This window comes from Paroedura picta, chromosome 14 (assembly GCF_049243985.1).
Source record: "Paroedura picta isolate Pp20150507F chromosome 14, Ppicta_v3.0, whole genome shotgun sequence".
Taxonomy (NCBI): domain Eukaryota; kingdom Metazoa; phylum Chordata; class Lepidosauria; order Squamata; family Gekkonidae; genus Paroedura; species Paroedura picta.
In genome coordinates this window covers 28,834,217-28,856,350 of record NC_135382.1, presented here as the reverse complement: position 1 = coordinate 28,856,350, position 22,134 = coordinate 28,834,217, and the positions used below count along the sequence as shown (strand labels likewise).

The 22,134-nt window shown below is 42.7% G+C and overlaps 1 long non-coding RNA gene across 1 annotated transcript; it reads right to left on the bottom strand.

Moving 5' to 3' along the window:
• Positions 1–744: 744 nt before the first annotated feature.
• LOC143823900 (uncharacterized) lies at positions 745–21,512 on the bottom strand. Its single transcript, XR_013226641.1, has 3 exons — positions 21,149–21,512; positions 2,172–2,282; positions 745–1,056 (listed from the first exon to the last, which is right to left on the bottom strand). It is a non-coding gene; the product is annotated as an uncharacterized LOC143823900 (long non-coding RNA).
• Between the last annotated feature and the right edge of the window lie 622 nt (positions 21,513–22,134).

Genomic DNA, 22,134 nt, shown 5'->3' with positions numbered 1-22,134 from the left:
GTCTGTTTTTTGTTTTGTTTTGTTTGTTTGTTTGTTTGTTTTGGTAACATGTGAAACGGTGGAGAAATTGGGTTCAGCAATTTTCAATCTAGTGTCATTTTTGCTGTTTAAACCACATATGTTTTATTAGTATTTGCTATCGTATTCGCATCTCTCATGTCTCGCCTGAAATATAAAATAGTATAACTGAAGTGGTAAACTTCTGTTCCATCCATCGATCGATCGATCGATCCATCCATCCATCCATCCATCCACATCACAAATTACGCAAGGGAGAATATTAAGGTAAAACATTTCTCCCTGTCATTTAAATCCCCTCTCTTAATTTGCCAGGAATCTTTAATTTTTTTTGGGGGGGAAGTATCATTCAACAATGCAACCCCCAAAGAAGGCAACTCTCCATGCAACAGGACTTCTCTCTTTTAATTCCTACTCTATTGATTCTTTTCTACTGATTTCTCTCTACTGGTTTGAGTCAAGTAGCAGTATTTCCAAGAGACGGCAAATCAAACCAAAAGGTAGGGGGTTAACACAGTGTAATGGTTCATGCAAAATAAACAATTGGAGGTCGGCAGCCCTTGTAAAAGGGCAATGGACCCAGACTAAAATCTCATTGCAATGCTGTGTCCTATTTCTAAATGGAATACAGCATTGCAATGATATGTATACATTCCTTTTATGATTTATGATATTGTACTATGGGATGGGATTGTTTGTGTGTGTGTCCAGTCCATAGCTCTGTCTCTCTGTCATTACAGCACACAGTAGCAACTTTATCAGAAGCAACAGATGAGAATTATCTCCAAGGGAAATGATCACCCTGCCCTCCCTTAATCCTGCACAGCCTCTTTTGGTGGCTGGTCCAGATCCAGATAATTATGTCCACAAAGGAGGCCAGCTTTTCTTCTCAGTGGGAGGTCCCCTGGCATCAGCAATCATGTGAAGAGAAGCCTTTTTTTAACAGACTGTCTGCCACCTGGATCAAAACCATTGACTGAGACTTCGTAGACTCCAGAGGAGGACACAAGAAGACATGTGGTCGTTTGTTTATCGTGCCTTTGAAAGAGAAAAGGAATTCAATTCAAAAAAGGAGGATGGGTCTTCTATTTCAGTTTATGCTTAACCTATTTGCATGTTTTTAAATATCTTTTTCATGAACCTCTACTTTGTGTCCTACTTATAGCTGATGAACAGAGCCTTGACTTTTAAACATCTTCTCAGTCCTGGCCCGTACCTGGTGGAATGACCTCCCAGAGGAGCTGAGGGCTCTGCCAGAACTATTCCAGTTCCACAAGGCCTGCAAGACAGAACTCTTCCACCAGACATTTGGTCGAGGCTAGGACTGGACGATCTATGGACCCCCCCCCTTCTTTTCTTTTTGAATGCCTCTGACATCTGAGGCAACATCATATCTCCCCACCCAACTGTGATGCTACTGGATCATTACATTCTACCACTCTCCCATAGCACAGGTTAGGGGTGGGGTTCATCAAGCCAAATAAAGATTGAATTGGAGGGAATGGATTTTTGATTGTTTTACTTCACTGCTGTTTTCTACTGAGCAGATTCACTGCATAGAGGCAGGCAATGGCAAACCACCTCCCTTGAAAATCCTGATTGTGACTTGAAAGAGAAAGAAAAAAGTCAATTGAAGTAGAAAAGAAGATTCCTCTCTCCACAATAAACACTTTGAGACAGGTGAAGCTAAGAGAGCTCTAACAGGACAGCTCTGTGAGAACAGCTCCAACAGGACTGTGGCTAGCCCAAGGTCACCCAGCTGGCTGCACATGGACGAGTTGAGAATCAAGTCCAGTTCTCCAAATTAAAGGCTGCCACTCCTAACCACTGCGACACACTGACTGACAACGGTATAATGGTTTAGGACCACAATGATAATCTTGTTAGGAATGCCGCCCACAGAAATTAAAATTGTGCCTATACAGTACTTCACATTATGTGGAGCTACTGCAAAGTGCTTCTTTCTCTGTATCTTCTGTCAAATTCTACTCCAGATGACCTTTCTCATGAATTATCATTATAATTCTTCATCCCCTTGTTCAAACACAACCCGAGTACAAAGTGGCGGTTGCCCGTATTAATATCATGTTGCCTCTTCTCTCCCACCAAAGAAACATAATACTATAGACTTCCCCAGGTATCTTGTAACATACCTTGTTCCACCCGCAGATCAATTAAATACCACAACAGATGTCCATTGCATTCCCTTTAGATGATCCAAAGAATAGGGTAGGACATCTGTAACCGTGTAGAAGCACTGTTACCTGCCAGGAATATTAGCAGTAGAAAAAAAAATGTTGGTAACAGAAGCTTAATCAAAGTTGGGCTGGATCTCAAGAGGATTATTTTAAGGGGGGGAAACATGTGTTTCATTACAGTTCCCTTTCCTTTATCTTCTGGCTCTTGTTTTGCTGGGGAAAAGTAATTCAGTGGACACAAGAAACAATAATATGGAGCCATATTTTTCTCCAGACTAGTTTTCTTCTCTTTGGTAGCATATCTGAATTTAATCTACAACAGGGATTTAGGTAGAATGCAGGGCTCCCCCCCCCAAAAAAAAGGCTTTTATTTTTTATTGTTTATTTTTAAGGGAATGTTTCTTTTTACCGCATCTCATCCGATTCTCCTTTTTAATACAGTCACTTTTGTACATGAATGTCCTATGCTCCCCCTTTGTTTGAGGGTCAAGAGGGACCTTCCTTGCTTTTTCACTAGCATGCAAGCTCCAACCCTATATAGAAATGACCATAGAGACAACCCTAAGCAAATCTACTTAAAAGTAAGTCCCATTTCATTAATGATGTATACCTTTAGGAAAGTATTCCTAGGATTGCACTATAACAATTAAGTATGCTGTAGTACCTGGTGTTTGAGATGAAGAAGCAGATACTTCGGCATGTTGATTGGCTCTTTTCATATAAATGCAGATGTGTCGGATTTGGATAATTCCATTGTTTCTGAGTTTTCCTTTGGAAGTGATGCAGCGCTATCGCACCAATGGGACCCCTCCATACCCCCCCCCCCCGCAAACACACACAATTTCCACCTTCCAGATTCTCTACTCAATAATGGTCATCAGGGAGATTTGATTAAGAACTCCCCTGATACCTAGTCATAGGAGGCAAACATGGATAGGTTGTCCAGCCATCTAATTTGTGTCAAAGTTCTCAGCATTGCTATAAAGCTGAGGCTCACTTCGGCCACTTGTTGACACGGCGGAGATCAACTGGAGGCAGATGCGACTGCCCCATCAGCCTTTCCAATGTAAGTGCTGCATGCCCACAGTGTGCAGTGCATCAGTAGACAAGGTGGGACCCACAGCGCCTATAAAAGTGCCACAGCTTTCGTGCCCAGGATGCCATGGAGCAGCTGCCCTCCAACCCACCCTTTGTTAATGTAAAAACATCCTGGTTACAGTGTTTGAGGTGGATGTTTCATGGTTAATAATTTGTCACAACTGTGGGCTTGCATGGGATGAAGCCTGTTGGCAGGGAGTCTGATGTAAAATCAGAGTCCCTGGGGTTTGGGGCCTCCATAAGAGGCAGCATGTAAACAAGTGTGGCTTACCTAGATGGGAGGACAGGGGTTTGTTTTCCAGGCAGCCTCGGGACAGCTAATCAAGGTTGGCATCCTTTGGCTCCCCTACATAGGTTGCCTCCCTTAGTGGCTCTCTTTGGTAGGCAAGGGGATCTGCTCTCCCCGCTAGGAATGCTATGGATCCCCAGGGAGCCTCTGGATTTCAAGAGGTTTGGTGCAGTCCACTGACTGCTAGGTCAGGCTCCCTTTCCCATGCTGTGCCAACCTTCTCATGGGGAGGTTATGAAGCTGTGGCCTTGTTTATACCCAGGAAGGAAATGGCAAACAGAAGCATGGGTTTCCCTTACTAGAACTAAAGAACAAAACTACAAGCATATTCTTGTTATCCTTACAACCCCCGCCCCCAGTTGAAATACTGGTGCATTAATTCATGCTGATCAAAAGAGGCTGAGCCCCTGTATGTGGCACCTTTTAAGGTGCTTCTGGCCCCCATCTTCCAGCTCACATGGGTGCAGCATACAGTTATTGCACCCACCCTGCATTCCACCAGGCTCATCACCCCCTGCATGCCCTCCTACATGCCCGACTCCTCTGCTTCATCAATAGCGGCTCAAGGTAAGTCCTCACCACTTTAAGTGCTCACAAACTTCTAGATACTACAGTCATTCCTAAATCCAGCAAGGACAAAATGATAAAACACCAGCAAGAGATGTAACAAGGGAGAGAGCTGTCAGAAACCACTAGACCATTAAGTCACAAATTAAAAATAGGTCAAAAGAAATACCACTTGACAAAAGGATCGAACAGGTCAAAAATCATAAAACAGGCCAAGCATCACATGGCAAGATAATACAAACAGGCCAAGGAAACACTACATGGCAAGATCATGAAAACAGGCAAACTGGTTCCTGACACAGCTGTTTTAAACCAAGTTACAGCATCCAACTCAGGGTAGGCTCTTCTGACTAGTAGGGGCTCTTCAGAGTCTCAACCGAAGCAAAATATATGCCAGGTCTTCTGAGATCTTATAACTGAAGATACTGGAGTCTGAATTTGTGACCATTTGAATGTAGAGTATACACCTTTTCTGCTGAGCTGTTCTACCCATGCACTATATTAGCAGTAATATCAAAACACCTGTACAGAGATAAACATGAGTTGCCTAATTATGGACTTACCATTCCAAAAAATGAAGCAATTACTTACAAACAAAATACAAATTATTGTTCAAATTGCAAAACAGATAAGATTAATTTCGTTTGTTCATATTGGATCATTAATCATGAAGTCAGCTTGAAGATCAAGGAATGCAAAATACAGAAGACACATGTATAAGTAGCTGATCTTAATGGTGTGATTGTTCTCTTCAGTCAGGTTTTCAGCCAAGACAAGTGAAACAAGCCATCAACCAGAGCCCAGGGGCCCTTCCCACCACCAGCTGCACCCACAGTAGACAAATGGAGCCACAGTGCAATAAAAAACTGGGTTGTTGAGCACTGAATGTTGAATGTTAAATTATTATTTTTTATTCAGTGCGAGTTATCCTTAACAGTTATATATTTAAGTCAAAATGTTTACTGTGTGTGTCATTTATGAGAGTTCTAATGTAAACTGCCTTGAGCCAAAAGGGAGGGTGGTATCTGTTCCACTTAATATTTCTGGAGGAGGAGCATGTCTCATGACTTAAGTGCCACTCAACCCTTAACACCCACTCAGGGTGGCTGTTCTGCCCCTGAGTGCCTCCTCCTCCAACCAGCTTGCCTGTCTGTCCAGCGGCCAGCCAGTCACCTTCTGTCCCTCAACCCTGACCACCACCCCCTTCTTCTACTTCCCTCCGAGTCTCAGAAGCTGCAGATCCCTGCTGCATGAGAGCTGCTCTTGCCAGTGAGTTCCCTTCCAGGGGGCCTCCAGCCTGCAGCCTTTCCAGGTCTTGTGGGGAGGGAGAGGCCATCTGCAGAGTTATTCCACCCCACCCCACCCAATCTAGTGCCCAATGTATTCCTGAATGCAACAGGCTTGGCCCCTAGTATAAATATAATAAAATAAATAAAATATAATCACCTACTAATTATCCCAATATCTCCAGCATTGGAATCTGAGGTTGGCAAAGGTTGCCTTCTTTGGAGCCCTGTTGCCCAAATCAAACTCCTGGTAGGAAGACCAGATTCTTGTAATAAAGCAGGAGATTTGACTCTGGCCTTCTACTGCATCCTGGTACAGCAGGAGGTGCAAACCCAGACATGACATCTCTGTATTGGTATAACACTCTCAGATTCCACTGAAGTTCCATGGTAAAACCAGCACCTAAACTTTAATTTCCTTGCTAGCTTCCAGTTGCTAGCACTTGACTGGCAAGAATAACCTCCATACAAGAACAATACAACCAAAGAAAAGGGGGCAGGTGGGAATAAACCTATAACTAAAATGCAAAAATGATAACCCCAACAAGGCTGAGAAACAACTCAAGCCTACCCTAGAGACAGATGTATTGATTTGTCTTATTCACATTATGCAAATATTAGATTTATTTGATGACATATGATTCTAGCATAGGCATAATTTGTTCCTCAACTTTATGGGGTCCATCATTTTTCCTGTCCCTCAACAGAATATTGCATGCCTTGAATGCTAATTTATTTTGTTTTTGTCATGCCAAGAGCCAAACGGTGGCCATGAAATGAGACAATTTAATTTGCTTTTGCTTACGAAACAAATAGTTTCTTTAAAAGAAATCATGTATTGAGCAGCTTTCGAGAATTATGAGCACAGAGGTTTCGCACAGGTCAGTCAGCAGTGGAAAAGAAAGCTGACTGAGGGGAAGTTACTCCCATCATCTTTTGGGAATCTGATCCATCTCGCATAAGGGGAAGTCAGCAGGATATGGGTGCTGCTGAGTTGCATGAGTGGATTAATGGACTGACTTGGTTATTAAAGCAAATGCCTATGAGTGAAGTTAGTTCAGCGTGGAAAGAAGACTCTACCGAAGTAGCAGGCGGATCAATAGTAAGGCAATTTTGTTTGCTTTACTTAATCAATGGCCTAAGAGGAAAAAGCAACACCAAGGTGAATGTGCTGATTGGCGAGAAACTGGGACAAAGGGGAGAAGGTTTCCTTGGGAGGCAACGTCAATGCAAAATGAGAAGCTACATTAATTTTAGAATCAGTGTGAGGGATAGTTGAACCTTGGACTGCATATGGAAAGAAATGCCTCTGAGGAGGATATTTTCCCTCTTTATTGTCGCAGAAATCTAGCCAAAGTTATTGAATGCTGAATAGGAATGGGCTATCTGTCCCCTTTTTGTTTCATCTTTCTTCTGAAGCATTTAAGTTATTAAACAGTAATTAGTATTGTCTCTAGCACAAAATCCTATCTAATCAAGAGGTGAGATTGATTGGGACTTCGGTTAGGGCCTGTTAGCGTGGTGTAGTGCTTAAAAGTAGCTTCTCATCTGGTGAGCTGGGTTTGATTCCCCACCCATCTTCCATGTATGGTCAGCTGGGTTACCTTGGGCTGGTCACAGCTCTGAAAGTTCTGTTCTGACCAAGGAATCCTGTCAGAGGACTCTCAGCCTCATCTACCTCAGAGGGTGTATGTTGGGGGGAGGGGAAATGAAGACAATTGTAAGCCGATTTGAGACTCTTTTGGGCAATGAAAAGTGGGGTATAAAAACCAGCTCTTCTTCTTCTTCTGTAGTATTATAGTACTTCTGTAGTATTATAGACAGCTGACAGGTGAGGCCTCGTGAAAATGTCTCCTTAAGGAATGGGCACATACCAAACCATGAAGAAAATTTGTCATCAATTTTGTCAAGGTCATGGCAGGGCAACAAACTTTGACATTGTTCATGTATATATACGCTGGTTCATGAGCAGATACATTCCCAGATAGATGCATTCCCAGTCTTTGCTCAATTAAAATGTTTACAAACGTCACGAATAGAGCACACAATGAGTCACAAACCAATCAGAATCACATTTTCCGGGTTCATGCTCACCCTTAGTCACATTACAATAGCCTTTGTGATCTGACTAAACAGGGATTTTCTCAAACGTTAATGTCAAAGCTAAGAACAATAAGTGTCATGCGAAAGTCTGTACCATAGGTTTGCCAAGGCACAGATCATTATGCATTATAAGTTCACAGGCACTGAAAGCATTTATGTATTCAGCCTACTTATAAAAGCATTCTTGGGCAAGTAACTTTGGATTGTATCCAACCATTTTTTTCACTGAATTTCATACTGAATTCTCCTTCTTACTGAAGCTCCTGGTCCGACACAGCTTGCTGTTCTGACCGAGCAGTGATAGGGTTCTTTCAGCTTCACTTACCTCGCAGGGTGTCTGTTGTGGGGAGAGGAAAGGGGAGGTGACTGTAAGCCACCTTGAGACTCCTTTGAGTAGAGAAAAGTGGCATATAAGAACCAACTCTTCTTCTTCTTCTTCTTCTTCTTCTTCTTCTTCTTCTTCTTCTTCTTCTTCTTCTTCTTCTTCTTCTTCTTCTTCTTCTTCTGTACATGTATGTCCTATGACCCCTAGAATGGTTTGGGATGGTTGAAGGTTGCCTTTCTTTCCTTTTTCACACACAGGGTCCAGAATTGCCTTTATGAAATTACCATATTGCTTAGTGTAGGGTGAAGATATGGGAGACCTAGGTTTGAAATCTCATTCTCCCATGGAAATTTATTGCGTGATCTGGATCCAGTCAAGTTCATTTTACATAACTTGAGTTGTTGAAAGACTATAATAGAGGGGAGAAGACTGACCAATTTGTGAAGAAAAGTGGAACGTTCATGAAAGAAAGAAATCTTTTAATGGTTTAGTCAACAACTGATAGCTTGAGAAGAATGCATCCTGACTAAATAGGACCTACCAGCTGACCAAGAAGCATTTTGTTTGCATAAAAACTGAGACATTTACCCTCTACGATGCCATCACTCAAACACTGTGATTGGTGGAAACCACTTAGCTGAGGGGGTACGGAAGCAGAAAATGATCTGTAGAAGAAAACAGCTGTGAGCAGACTTAAAAATAAGATTTCAACGGAGTTTTGGCAACCACTTCTATCCTCACAGGCATGTTTACTTCCTAAACAATGAGATTAAACATAAAGGTTAAGGCAATAGTGCAAAATTCAGGAAAATATCAATTTTATTATTTTGTTAAAATTACGTACTTAGTTTGCCAACAAGAAGAGGACACAGAGCGAGACCCCCAATGTCATGATAGGATACAGCTTAAACTGGGAGCCCCTTGTCCTAGTTACTACCTGCCATCACTGAAGTCAGAAGGAGAAGAGACAGCAGCCAGGCTCCTCTTTATCAGGCCTGGAAGGAGACATTATCAAAAGATTCCCATCCCAATTTTTTCTTATGGACTTATAGTCAATCCTTGCTTTTTCTAGTGTATGTAAATCATGCTGGGACACTAGTTTGGACAGAAAAGTAGGGCAAAATGCAAGGGAAAAAAGATATAAAATACTGCTGAATGTTAAATAATATTGCAACCCATCAGATAGTGTCAAACACAATCTACCAGCGATTTTCTGTCCTCCAATGAATCCTCGGATATTTATATACTCCAAAACAGGTCATGCATCAAATCAAATCAAGAAATTGCTGGGACCAACCACAAGCACCGCTGCCCTCGGTGAGTCAACTAAATGATCCTAACAAATTCTGAATCCCTGCATTAGCTGGTGAGGCTAATACAGAGGCAAATTGAACAACTCAGGTGTAATTGTTTGAGGGGTGGTGGCGGCGGCTTAAATAAATGGCTAAAATGCAGCTTTAATATTTCACAGGCCTTACACAATGAAATGATTCCTCTGTGTTTCCCAGGCAGCCTTAATGTTCGAGGTTCACTTTCCTTGATTACTGGCTTTTCTTCTCATTTCCACACAGCTCTGTTAGCAAGCCCTTGTTATCCTGGTTTTTCACTCATGCACATATGCCCAAACTCTTTCTGAAACTTGGTTGGTGGGCGGGGAATAGACTTCAAAAAAGGCAGGAGGAGAACATTGAAAAACCTGGAAACCACGGGACTGTAACTAAATTGTGAGGAAATGAGGTGTGGGGGGAGGGGGAGAAGGTAACCAATGGAAATGAAGCTGGGACATTAAGGCTGTCTGGAAAACACCAAGTCCTTAGTGTTAAACAGTCCTTCCCCTATCCATGTCCTATTAGATAAGATACTTCTAATCATATATCTGTTTTCAATGGAAATTAGCTCTTTGGGTCACCATTCCAAAGATCGGAGTTACTTCAGAGTACTGTTGAGACCTCGTGGGAACCTAATTGCAGTAGAAGCAGTTGCCTAAGGGTGTGGTGACCCCCCCCCCTCATGGGCAGTCTTCAAGCAGTGGCCGGACAGATATTTATCAAGGATGCTTTAGCCTGATCCAAGGGTTGGACTAGATGGCCTGTATGGCCCCTTCCAACTCTATGATTCAATACCTCTATGTGAAAGATGTACAAGTCAATTACTCTTCTTGTTGCGTCAATCCAAAAAAGCATAAAGAAACAGAGTCAGTTTCATTTGGGTTACTAAATTTAACTATATGTTCATATTCCGACAATGCATAAACTGAATGGACACCGCGGCACGTTCGAGTGAATTTATAGAATTAGAAAGCCTACCAAATGATACACTAAATCCAGATGTGGACATGCAATTTCCCTTACGTTGACAACAAGTGGTAATCAAGTTGTACAACAAACATATTGTGATCAATAACAAAAATTGCACCAGTGGCTGTCTGCAATTCAATATGAAGAGTTCCATTGTTACAAAGACCCAAATCAAGGTCAGAGCAGCATAGCAAGGCATAATAGCATTTTTCTCAGGCATTCCTCTTCTGTATTCATAGATGGCAGACTTCTCCTTGAACACAACACAGCTTTCCTGTTTAAGTAGAATTAAAACCACCACCACCACCCATAGGCATAAACAGGACAAAAAACAGCTAATTCCAAGGTGCAGGAACTAATCTTAGCCATGATTACTTGGAATTGAGAGCCAAGCCACAACTGGATTTACCCTTGTAGATAAAGGAGCCCAGTTGCAAATTACATCTACAGAGTAATGACCATGTAAAAGCCAGTGATACATGGATCCAACCCAAGTTTGACCCTAATTTCCACCTGGTTTATGGCACCTACTCCAAAGTAAGTGCACTTATATCTGCAACCTAATTCTCGCCTTGAAAAACCAAATGAGCGTTAATCACTGCAATCCTAATGAGAATAATCTCCATTATAACCTATAGACATCAATACTTATAGGTGCAATTCTGCATTGTCAGTGTCTTTGTCCATTTTTAAGACCACCTTTAGGGGTAGTCAAACTGTGGCCCTCCAGATGTCCATGGACTACAATTCCCAGGAGCCCTTGCCAGCATTTGCTGGCGAATGCTGGCAAGGGCTCCTGGGAATTGTAGTCCATGGACATCTGGAGGGCCGCAGTTTGACTACCCCCGTTTAAGACCAACAAAGATTTATTCAACCTTCCAGGACATTCTATAACAGAAGATTCAAGACTCTACCGAAGTCTATTTTGGAAATTGTGCTTGCCACCTTGGCATCCCAGTGCCTCTATACTTGAGGTGTAGTATACCTGGCCACTGGAACTGCTCACAGAAACTGCTTCGGAAACAGGCAGAAAGGTGTGGAGGGAGTTAAAATGAAAGCATGTGGCAGATGTAATTATGAGATCACCACCAGGGCATTGGGGGTGGGGGGAGAGAGATGAAAACATTCTGGCAGTCTGAACAAAGCGGCAAGAATTCCTGTCAGCGCAGACGTTTGCTGAGGCGATTCACCTACTCTTTGAAAGCCCACTCTTTGAGCCTTGCTTCAGCAAAATGCGGCTATCGTTTCTAAAAGGTCTCATCAGTTGGCGAAGAAGCAGCCAGACAAACATAGGAGTTCAAAGGAAGGGGGAATAAAACAACATGCCCGAGCCCGTAAGTTCATGTATTGGATGAAACACTACATGAAACATCCACTTCTGCTGCCCTCGTTTGTTCTGTTCAATGAATATGGATTAGCAATTAACCACAGCTACACTTGAAGTTAAGATATATTACAGGAATAAATGCAATGTGGATTATGTGATGAGAACTTCTCATTGATCAGCTTGCTATAGACCCCAAAAATATATATGACCTCAAAACTCCTGCCTGCTTCATATGACAGGAGCAGCTTGTTTTACTGTTGTTGTATCCAGTTACGTCAGACCGGCTATTATAGATGGCAGGAAGCAATTAGCACTGGAATGGTTTCAAAAAGAACGATCAGAAGCTTGAGTAGTTAGTTTCCTTTGCCTGGGAGTGAGTCGAGGCAGACCTTCTGTGTGTTGCCTAAGAACTAGAGGGAAAGAAGGAGTGGGAATCCTCTTCTTGACCACCCGAAAGACTTTGCCAGAAAGGACCATGAGAACCCTAGGAACCAAAATCATATGGAATGGAGGCCTTAGCAAGGTGATGAATTGTCCAAGATGAGATGGAAGAAATGGTAGAATCTAACATGGAGTTTCCAAGCAACTGCACAGAGTAATCATAGAACTGTGGAGACTGAAGAACTTCCAGGGTCATCTAGTCCAACCCCTTGCAGATTGCAGGAAACTGATTGCTACCTGCCTACCCACAGTGACTGCAATTCCATGCCTGGATGATGCCCCCTCCCCCCAACCCCCCCCCCCCCCCCGAATCCCTGGCCAGTCTGGACTGGAAGAAATTCACTTCCTGAGTCCAAACTGGCTATCAGCATTATCCTGGGCATGAAAGAGCCACAAGAACCAAGCACTAACCTAGTCCCTTCTGCCCACCCACTTACAAGCTGCCTAAATTCACTGAGATTCAGCATTTCTGTCAGTTGGCTATCTAGCCTTTGCTTAAAAGCTTGCAAAATAGGAGAACCCACCACCCCTTGAGGAAGCTTGTTCAAATGAGGAACTGCTTTGTCAGGAACTGGTTCCTGATATTTAGCCGAAAATTCATTTCAATTAATCTCAACCCATTGATTCTGGTCTGACCCTGAGGGGCAACAGAAAACAACTGTGCTCCATTCTCTATATCAGGTGTAGTCAACCTGTGGTCCTCCAGATGTCCATGTATTACAATTCCCATGAGCCCCGGCCAGCATTTGCTAGCAGGGTTCTCATGGGAATTGTAGTCCATGAACATCTGGAGGACCACAGGTTGACTACCCCTGCTCTATATGACAGTACTTGAAGATGGCTATTATATCACCTCTTAGTCGTCTTTTCACCAGTCTAAACAGACCAAGCTCCCCCAACCTTTCCTCATACAGCTTGGTCTCCAAACCCCTCATCATCTTCGTTGCCCTCCTCTGGACACAATTGTGAGCACTGCTGCTATACAGAAATCAGGGGGAATAAATAACCTTTATTCTCTCAGCATCAATGTAATCTCTCTAGGAAACAAACTCAAGCAACTCCCCTCCCCTGACTAAATTATTCTGTTTCTATAACTTTGTTGATTAAAAAGACCAAGAACTTTGGGAACGCTTCACGTTTCTGCTAAATGTTTCATATGCTGCAGATTAAACAGTTGGATACTCTGTCAAAATCTGTTCTGAGGTGATTATGTAAAACCACTACCATATGGTTAGCTTAGCATTTCCAGCATTGTTGCAAAGGTTAGATTCTTAAAACAGTTCAGGTAAGGCTCATTTAGAAGAATAATGCCATTTCAACTGCTTACACATTCAGATTTTGAAAACTTTAATTTAGCTAAATTGAAAAGTTTTTTTTTCTTTTTTAAGGAAACAACAGAGATAAATATAAGGAGTGATTGCATTTGTTGAGGTTAAATATATGAACTTTATAACATTCTTCTAGAGAAAACCTGCACATAGTAAGCACTAAGCAGTTTTATCTATAAACTAGTATCAAAGCCCATTTTAAAAACTGTGCTTTGAAAGGGGCGGCATTTTAAAAATGGGCTTTGAAAGGGGCAGCAGGCAGGAGGGCGTGAGAGGGTGGCTGTGGTTCCCTTTGGCATGCAAAGCGGGCTAAAGGGAGTGGAAAGACCCCCCTGTCAGCAGCAACAGGGCTTTGCAGCCCACAGGGAGGCTGCTAACTCCCCCTCCCGGCTCCCTCCCAGCAGGAGTGTACCTGCGGGCCGCAAAACCCTGTTGCTGCCTCTCTCCTCGTGGGTGACAATAGAGGCCACAGCCACAAGGCTTCTAGCAGGCAAGGAGGGAGGGTGGGAGCTGGAGAGGGAGGGCCAATCACGGTGGACTTGGACGGACAGGGCCCCGGACAGTCTCCTCCCAGGAGGCTGTTTCCCAAATATATAAGGGAGTGAAATAGTGTTAAGGATTTCCAATTAGTAAACAGCAGGTTTAGTATATCATGTTTAATGGTCACAATTGACATCATTCACTTGTTTACGGAGGTCACCCCCAATTTGGTGCCCACCACTGTGTCTACTGATGTCCATTTCTTTCTTCCCTAAAACCCCTTTTCCCCAAGCAAAGTCCTAAGATTCTTCCATCTCAAAGGAGCAGGATCTTAGTCCAAGATCTGCAGAGAGCACTCAAAGAGAAATACCTGTCCCCCATCATAGGCAGATGTTTGGTTTATAAGCCATCCATTTTCTTGCTCACAGGAGGCAAAACTCCATCCTTAGTCACAATCCTCTACTCCCAAGAGACTGAGAAGGAGACAAAATGGCTGAAAACCATCTCCATATTTATACTCTAGGAATTTCCCCCATGTCTCTATTGTAGTATTGTAGATACAGATCAGGGGAATTCCTAGTCTGTCACCCAGAAGTGATGGTACATCTTTCCCAAACTCCATCCTTCCCTCAAAATATCCCAGCATTTGCCGAGTTAGCCCTGGCAACATTTTGGTCATTCCTTTGGGGTGACAACAAGTTGTTTCTGTGCTGTTAGCTCTATGCATAATTAGCAGCTGATGATTTGAGCATTGTCGATTTGCATATGTGAACCAGACTCTACACTAAGCGATTTGAGGACCGTTTACCTGTTATAGATCAGGACAGTGTTATTCTCACAGGAAACCCAGTATAAAACTAAACCATTTCCCTCTTCTTTTGCTCACTCCAGGAAGAAAAAAAATATTACCGCGAAGGTTCTTCAGATTCTGTGACTAAAGCCGGACAAGTGGAAGTCCATATTCCACAACCTATTTGTGCTCCTGCTGCTGAGACAACATAATAGACTTCGCTCACACAATTCTGTCGGCATTAATGACTACTATGAAATCACAACTAGGTCTCGAGGCTAAATTTACTCTTCATAAGTATGGCCATTATGATGCAGAAAATCATAAATATGTAATGTGAAAGCAATCTAAAGGCTGCTACGTATCTCTGTGCAAATGGCAGCCTCCCCGTTATGTATGTTTCCCTAGCCTAGCAAGGAGGTTGAGTCAGTGCTAACTGCAATAGCCTTTTTGGAACTGGGGGGGGGGGGTTGAAGCTCTCTTCTCCCGAATTAGAATTACTAATGCCTCTGGTGATGTTCTGTGCACAGCGGGGAAAGGTTTTAAGTACAGCATGTTTGAAATTCAGATTCTTGCCGAACCGAGTGTTGTTTGCATGCATCTCTTCCCTCTTTGTTTACCAGGAGAAAGTTTATGAGGGAGATCAGATTTTTTTTTAATAATTAAAGAACAACATCTCCAACCCGGGGAGTGATTTAAAACGATGAAAGACGATGGGCAGTAGATGGAAGATGGACAACGGAAAATACTTCTTTACGCAGAAAGTAATTAAAATGTGGAATTCACTGCCAGAGGATGGAATGACCATAGGCCCCGACAGCCGTAAAAGGGGGATTAGATAGGTTCATGGATCGTAGGTCTGTCAGTATCTATTAGCCACAGTGACTAAAGGGAACATTCATATTCAGGGGAAGTCAACCTCTGAATCTCAGTGCCAAGAGGTGACATCAGGGGAAGGCCTCAGACTCACTCACTGCTCTGCTGTTGGCTGTCAGAGGAACTGGTTGCCTTGAATAAATCTTTGTTGGTTTTAAAGATGCTACTGGACTCTGATGTTATTGGTTGCTAATGTGTGAATGGGATCTAGGGACAACCTCCCCCCCCAAAAAAAAATAAAATATAGCTCATCTCCAGACTGTACTGGGTCAGTTCCCCTGGAGCAAATGAATGCTTTGGAGGTTGGGCTCTATGATGTTGTACCCAACTGAGGTCCTTATCCTCCCCAGGTTCAACCCAAATCTCCAGAAGTTTTTCAAACTGGATCTAACAAGTCAAGCACCCATCCCCTGCTGGTGACAGGGACCTGACAACCCTGATTCCAATAAATGGTATAAGAAAACCAAATCAATCCTTGGTTTAAGAGTTGGTTTTTATACCATGCTTTTCTCTACCAGATGGTGTCTCAAAGTGGTTTATAATCACCTTCCCTTCCTCTCCCTACAACAGGCACCCTGTGAGGCAGGTGGGGATGAGATAGCCCTAATGTGACTACATTGTGAGATCAGCACAATCCAGGCTGTGATGAGCCCAAGGTCACCCAGCTGGCTGCACGTGGAGAAGGGGGAATCAAACCCAGTTCTCCAGATTACAGTCCACTATTCACAACCATTACAACAAGCTGGACACTACACCAAGAGAGGGAAAACTCTGAAAATGAAGACAAAGAGTAGACTTCCATGCTGTTTACTCAGAAAGGCCAAATCATAAAGAATAGCCAAATGTTTTGTTAGGCTGCAGAGAATTCTTTAAAATAAGAACTCCATGCCAAGAGTGAATTTTAAGTCCCTTTTCTGTGTCAGCAAAGAAGAATGGGATATCCCTGAATGTCTCAAATACCATGAAATCATTGTATGCTAAAATTAGGGGGAAAGATCAGGAATTAATTGAAAATGTCAAAATTATATGTAATTTCAACCTTGGCGATTACATAATTGAAACAAAGCAAACAATGAACAGCAGCCATAACACCAACTATACCGAGATTTTAATTAGATCTGAACAAAACAAGACATTATTCATTTTCTCCAGCGACGACTCTGGATGAACCCACATTCAAATGATTTTTGTCATGCAGTAAAATCATTGTGCTTAATTGTTGAAGCTATTGATTACTGGAAGTCCTTTAGGGGGGAAAAAATAGCCTGGCTGAATGTTTTTGAGATAAAATATGTCCTGCTTCCCAGATGTTCTGATCATAAGTAAAACTAAATATATTCTGGTTAACATTGTCTATCCACAGAAAGTTAACTGCACACAAATCCTACAGGATCTGCAGAACGAATCTTTATTCTCTTTCAGTTCAATGGGACTTGAACGTTAGCATCGATTCCTGGATTGGGTCCAATGTGTTCAGATACTAGGCATAATTTATTTATTTGCTACACCCCTCCACTCCATTCCTCCAAGGAGATTAGGGCAACATCCATCATTCTCTGTTCTTCTGCTTTATTCTCACAAGAACCCTGCAAATAAAGTTAGACTGAGAGGGAATGGTTGACTCAAGGTCATCCATTGAGCTTTGTTACTGAAAGGGGAAGTGAATCTGGATATTTCAGAGCTTAGTCTAATATTCTAGTAGCTACACTCTTCCAGGTGTCTTCAAGGTTCCGAGAATACCTGTCCTCTTCAAGCAGAGAATAAATAATGCTACTGAGAATGCTTTTAAATGAGATGAACAAATGTACCTTCTTTCATTTCTGTATATATTTTGTTAGCAGTTTTAGCTCTCCACTGATGGTTTCATAGATTTTAAGGGTTTTTTTTATTATTATTGTGTGCATATGTTTTTCTATGAAGCTGATATTGTTTTTTATATGAATAATGTACATCACAGAAACATAGGATACATCTGACTTACAATAACATGTAAGTAACACTGGAAAAGGTATATGTTGTATAGGAAAAGAATCAGTATGATATAGAAGACAGAGGGGAAATAAAGAGACATGGTTTCAATAAGAACCTCAGGACCCTAATTTTGACCTACAAGTAAAGGAAGGTTTAGAATGCCTCACAGATTCTGCCCATCCAGGTCCCAAGTTTCCTCAGCTTAGCCTTGTAGGTGGTTCAGGTTGGTCCCTTGCTTCTTTTTCTACAAGTGAAAAAGCTAGTTGGAGTCAACCCAAAATGTTTCTGAGAAACAGTGCTGTGGAATTTGGATGTTGTAGATTCACCTGTAGTGAACTGCTTCCAGAAGATTCTGGGCATGTGGCTCCCACTCAAACAAGTCAATCGTGCGAACAATCATGACAGTTGCAGCTTAAAAGGACATTAATAGTGAGGTTGGTTTCAAATTTGGAGCCCAACTTCCTGGTTTCATCTATCTTTTTCTTTATGCTAAGAGGTTTATACGGCTCAGATGGGTGTGTTCAAAGCCATGCTATTTACGAGGAGATACAGGGATGTGAACAATTCGTTTCAGAACATGGGTGATCGTGAAGTTCATACTTCTAGTTAACAACTAGGCAGGGAATCCACCCCACAAAAGGAAATCAACTCACATCAATATCAGAAGAGAGCAGACTTGTTCTATTCAGAGCCAGTTTGGTGTAGTGGTTAGGAGTGCGGACTTCTAATCTGACATGCCGGGTTCGATTCTGCACTCCCCCACATGCAGCCAGCTGGGTGACCTTGGGCTCGCCACAGCACTGATAAAGCTGCTCTGACCGGGAAGTGATATCAGGGCTCTCTCAGCCTCACCCACCCCACAGGGTGTCTGTTGTGGGGGGAGGAATGGGAAGGCGACTGTAAGCCGCTTTGAGCCTCCTTCGGGTAGGGAAAAGCGGCATATAAGAACCAACTCTTCTTCTTCTTCTTCTTCTTCTATTACAATTTTAAAACTAGCCATAATGTGGGTTATAGTAAAGAGGAGTGAGATTCAGTGAATGACACTGCCTGGATCCCACCTTGAATTTCACAGGCCTACTGTTTTGACTTGGAAACTTCCCATTGTGTTTTACTTTCACCTCTTTGCTGATCATACCTGTTCCTCCCCTCCTTTTCTTGTCCTTTCCTGTTCCCATGTGCCTCATTTTTGCTGTAGAATTTATGAACCTTTTGCATGAATTGTGTTATTTAGGAGGTTTATAAATGACATATCAGAACAAAATGGGAATCACAAACACATGCCTCACACCATCAACCCATCACAATCAGTATTGTCTACTCAGACTAGCAGCAGCTCTCAAGAGTCTCAGGAAGAGGTCTTTCAGATCCCAAGATCTTTAACTGCACATGCTGAGGCTTGAAACTGAGGTATCGGCATGTGAAGCAGATGCTCTGCTGTTGAGCCTCAGTCTTTCCCATGAGCAACAACAAGGAGCAAAAGGAAAAGGATCATGAAGACAAGAGAGAGAGGAATTGCCCAAATCAACAAAACGGCATGCTTGTTTGTAGCTGTTATTGCAAACAGTTGCCTATCAAGTATTCTGCACCAGTTGGAATGTGCACAGTTATAATGAACAGTCACAATAAACAGCCATAAAACTTGATGACAACAACAACAACTCTTAACTCTATCAGACAGGGTTGCCAACTTCCAGGCAGTACCTGGGGATCTGTCCCTATTACAATTGATCTTCAGATGACCAAGATCAGTTCTCCTGGAGAAAATGGCTGCTTCAGAGGGGGGGGCTTTGTGGCATTATATCCCTCCCCTCCCCAAACCCCATCCTTTCCAAGCTCCAGCTCCCCCCCCCCATTTCTAGCCATTTCCCAATCTATTTCTGGCATCCATATGACCAGGGGGTTCAGCAACATTTAACTACTTAGATGATCTTTAACAGGAAGAACTAAATCAAAAAGAATCAAAAAGAAACAAAAAGAATTGAAGGCAGAGGTGGGAGGACCGCTTCTTCTCTACCTCTTTCAATCATGGCTTTCGTTGAAAACAATACAATCCTTGCATTAAAAAATAAATCTGGAGCATAATGTTTACAATGTACTTAGTGATACGGCCATGAAGTGGAATTAGTTGCTAATAATTTTTGTTTAGGCTCCATCGACATCTCTTCATCACAATCTACTCTAATTAGCATAAGCGCCTCTTCATTAAACAGATTAAGACGACTATCTCAGGATTATACTAATAGCTGGCATTTCACATTCCTAACTATTTTGCAATTGTCGGGTTTTCTTTTTGCTACCGGATTCCCCCTCCCCCTGCTGGACCTACTGGAGCTTCCGGAAGAGGCTCATGGGCTTCTATATCTAACAGCAACATCAATTACAGATAGTATTTCTAGTGCCATCTTTTTCAATAGGTCTGTGTCCAGATTAAGATGTAGACATGAGAGTGTTTCTTAAAGGGGGGGGGCAATGGATGTTATCGGATAATTGGCCCCAGCCAAAAACTCATTCCACCAAGTAGGGGCCAGGATCAAAAATGTCCCAGCCCTGGTTGAATCCAAACATACTTCCTTGGGGACAGGGACTAACAACCAGTTAGTGTTTACACTTGTAGAGCAGAGTGCTCTATGGGGGAATGTGTAAAAGAAGCTTGGGGAAAAGTAAAAAAGCAAAGCAAGTCATACAGGGAAGGAATGCAAAGATGGGCATGGCGCATGGCATTCATTGAACGACTGGTCTCAAACATAAAAGCAGAAATGACTGAAGCAGGGGGAAAGTTGGCTTACAGTGCATAGTTTCCGAGGGTGCGGCGTATTTTAAACAAAACCTTTAATGATGTGCTTTGAATGGGCATGTGAGAGAGAGCGAAAACTGTGTGCTTAACCGAAGACTTGAACAATCTTTGCCAGAGTATGTGATCAGTCATTTATATCAAGGTCTTTCCCTTCCTTTTGGGGGAGGAAGCCGGGGCAACGCTTAAAGCTAAAACCTTTCAAGGTAATGGAGAAAACGTATCAGTGTTCAGTGGTCTATGTGACTACTTGCTAGAAAGGTCAGGCAAAAGGAGTTCACATTATCCCTTATCAAGGGGGTAAAGCCGGCAGAGGATAAATAGGTCCCTGCAGCCTGCTATTTTGGCCTGATGTATGATTTTCTTGTTATTAAAAAAAAAAAACACACACGAAATTGTCAGGTTGAGATTTATAACCTCCACTGCACATGTCACCGAATTGCTGATACCTAATCAGATTGCTCCAATAATCGGGCCCATTTAATGCCAAGACACACGGCCATAAATATTGATGGACTCATGATGTAAAAGATCTTGGGATTAATTGACTCCATAAAACGTAGCAATCAATATTGCCTCCACAGTGCCATTAGGACACTCACCAATAGATCTCCTCTGCCCCTGAAGAGCTGTAAAAAAAAAAATACAAAAGCCAACATGCTATTAATGTGTCTCATTTGAGGCGGGGATGCTAAAGCGGGATGCTGTAATGCCAAGGGAAGGACAGGATGCATTTGTGTCGGAATACTGTGCTTGGTCAATCATGATTTGGGTTGGATCCAAACAGCTTTTTCTGCTGCTGAAAAAAGAAGGTGAGGACCCCGGGGGTCGCCAAAAAGGCTGCGTTAGAGATCGGGACACCTGAATGGGAAAAATGTGTAGCTGAGAGCTGATGTAAGGAGTTGATAACCAGAACCTTGAATTGAGCTCAGTTATTCACTGAGTGGCTGGACAGATACTTACCCTGGATGCTTTAGGCCAGGGGTAGTCAACCTGCGGTCCTCCAGATGTCCATGGACTACAATTCCTATCAGCCCCTGCCAGCATCTTCTTCTTCTACCGTGAGCTTTTGGCTGGGCAGTAAGGATGATACAAGCGCATGAATATATTAACTTCTCACATTGACTCCATTATCTTTGCCCACACAACAGAGGTGGCTGTAATGCTTTCTTTGAGTCTCTAGAGATCCCTGAGAGATATCTTGTAGCTGGAACCAAATTCCTCATAATCTGACCATTCTGCAACATTTCCGAATGTGTCTCAGGTTCTTCTTTTGCAACTTGGTTTTAAAAGTACTCCCCTGGGGTGTCTTCTTGAAGAACGTGACATTTCACTTGACCAAATTCTGTAGTACTGAACTCAATAGCACCTGTTCTTTGAATGTGGGAGAAAGTCTAATTAAAAGCCTGTAAATTCTTGCTTTTGCAATCATGGCTGATCCGGGAAGATTAGCTGGTGTGTTTCAGGTCCTGTACTCCAGGGGTAGTCAACCTGTGTTCCTCCGGATGTTCATGAACTACAATTCCCATGAGCCTCTGCCAGAAAACACTGGCAGGGGCTCATGGGAATTGTAGTCCATGAACATCTGGAGGACCACAGGTTGACTACCCCTGCTCTACTCCAAACTTGTCTCATTGTTCCTACCAGCCCAACACTGTTCCTTTTCACTTCATCTGATAAAGGCCATGACTTGTGGTGCTGCCAATGGTTAGTCCATATGAAAAGAGAAAATGTGAAGACTTAACCCTGGCAGAATGCTACAATACATTCTCAGTTCATACTGTAGGAATACACAGGATGTGTCTGAGGTCCCCATATTGGGCAGCAGTCAGATATGAATTAGAAATACTCCTGCACTCCTGTCCCCATTAAGTGACACTTATAACTACTCCATAGTAGAGATGCCTTGTCCTTCTAGACAGCATGGCTTACTGCAGTCTTCTGGTTTT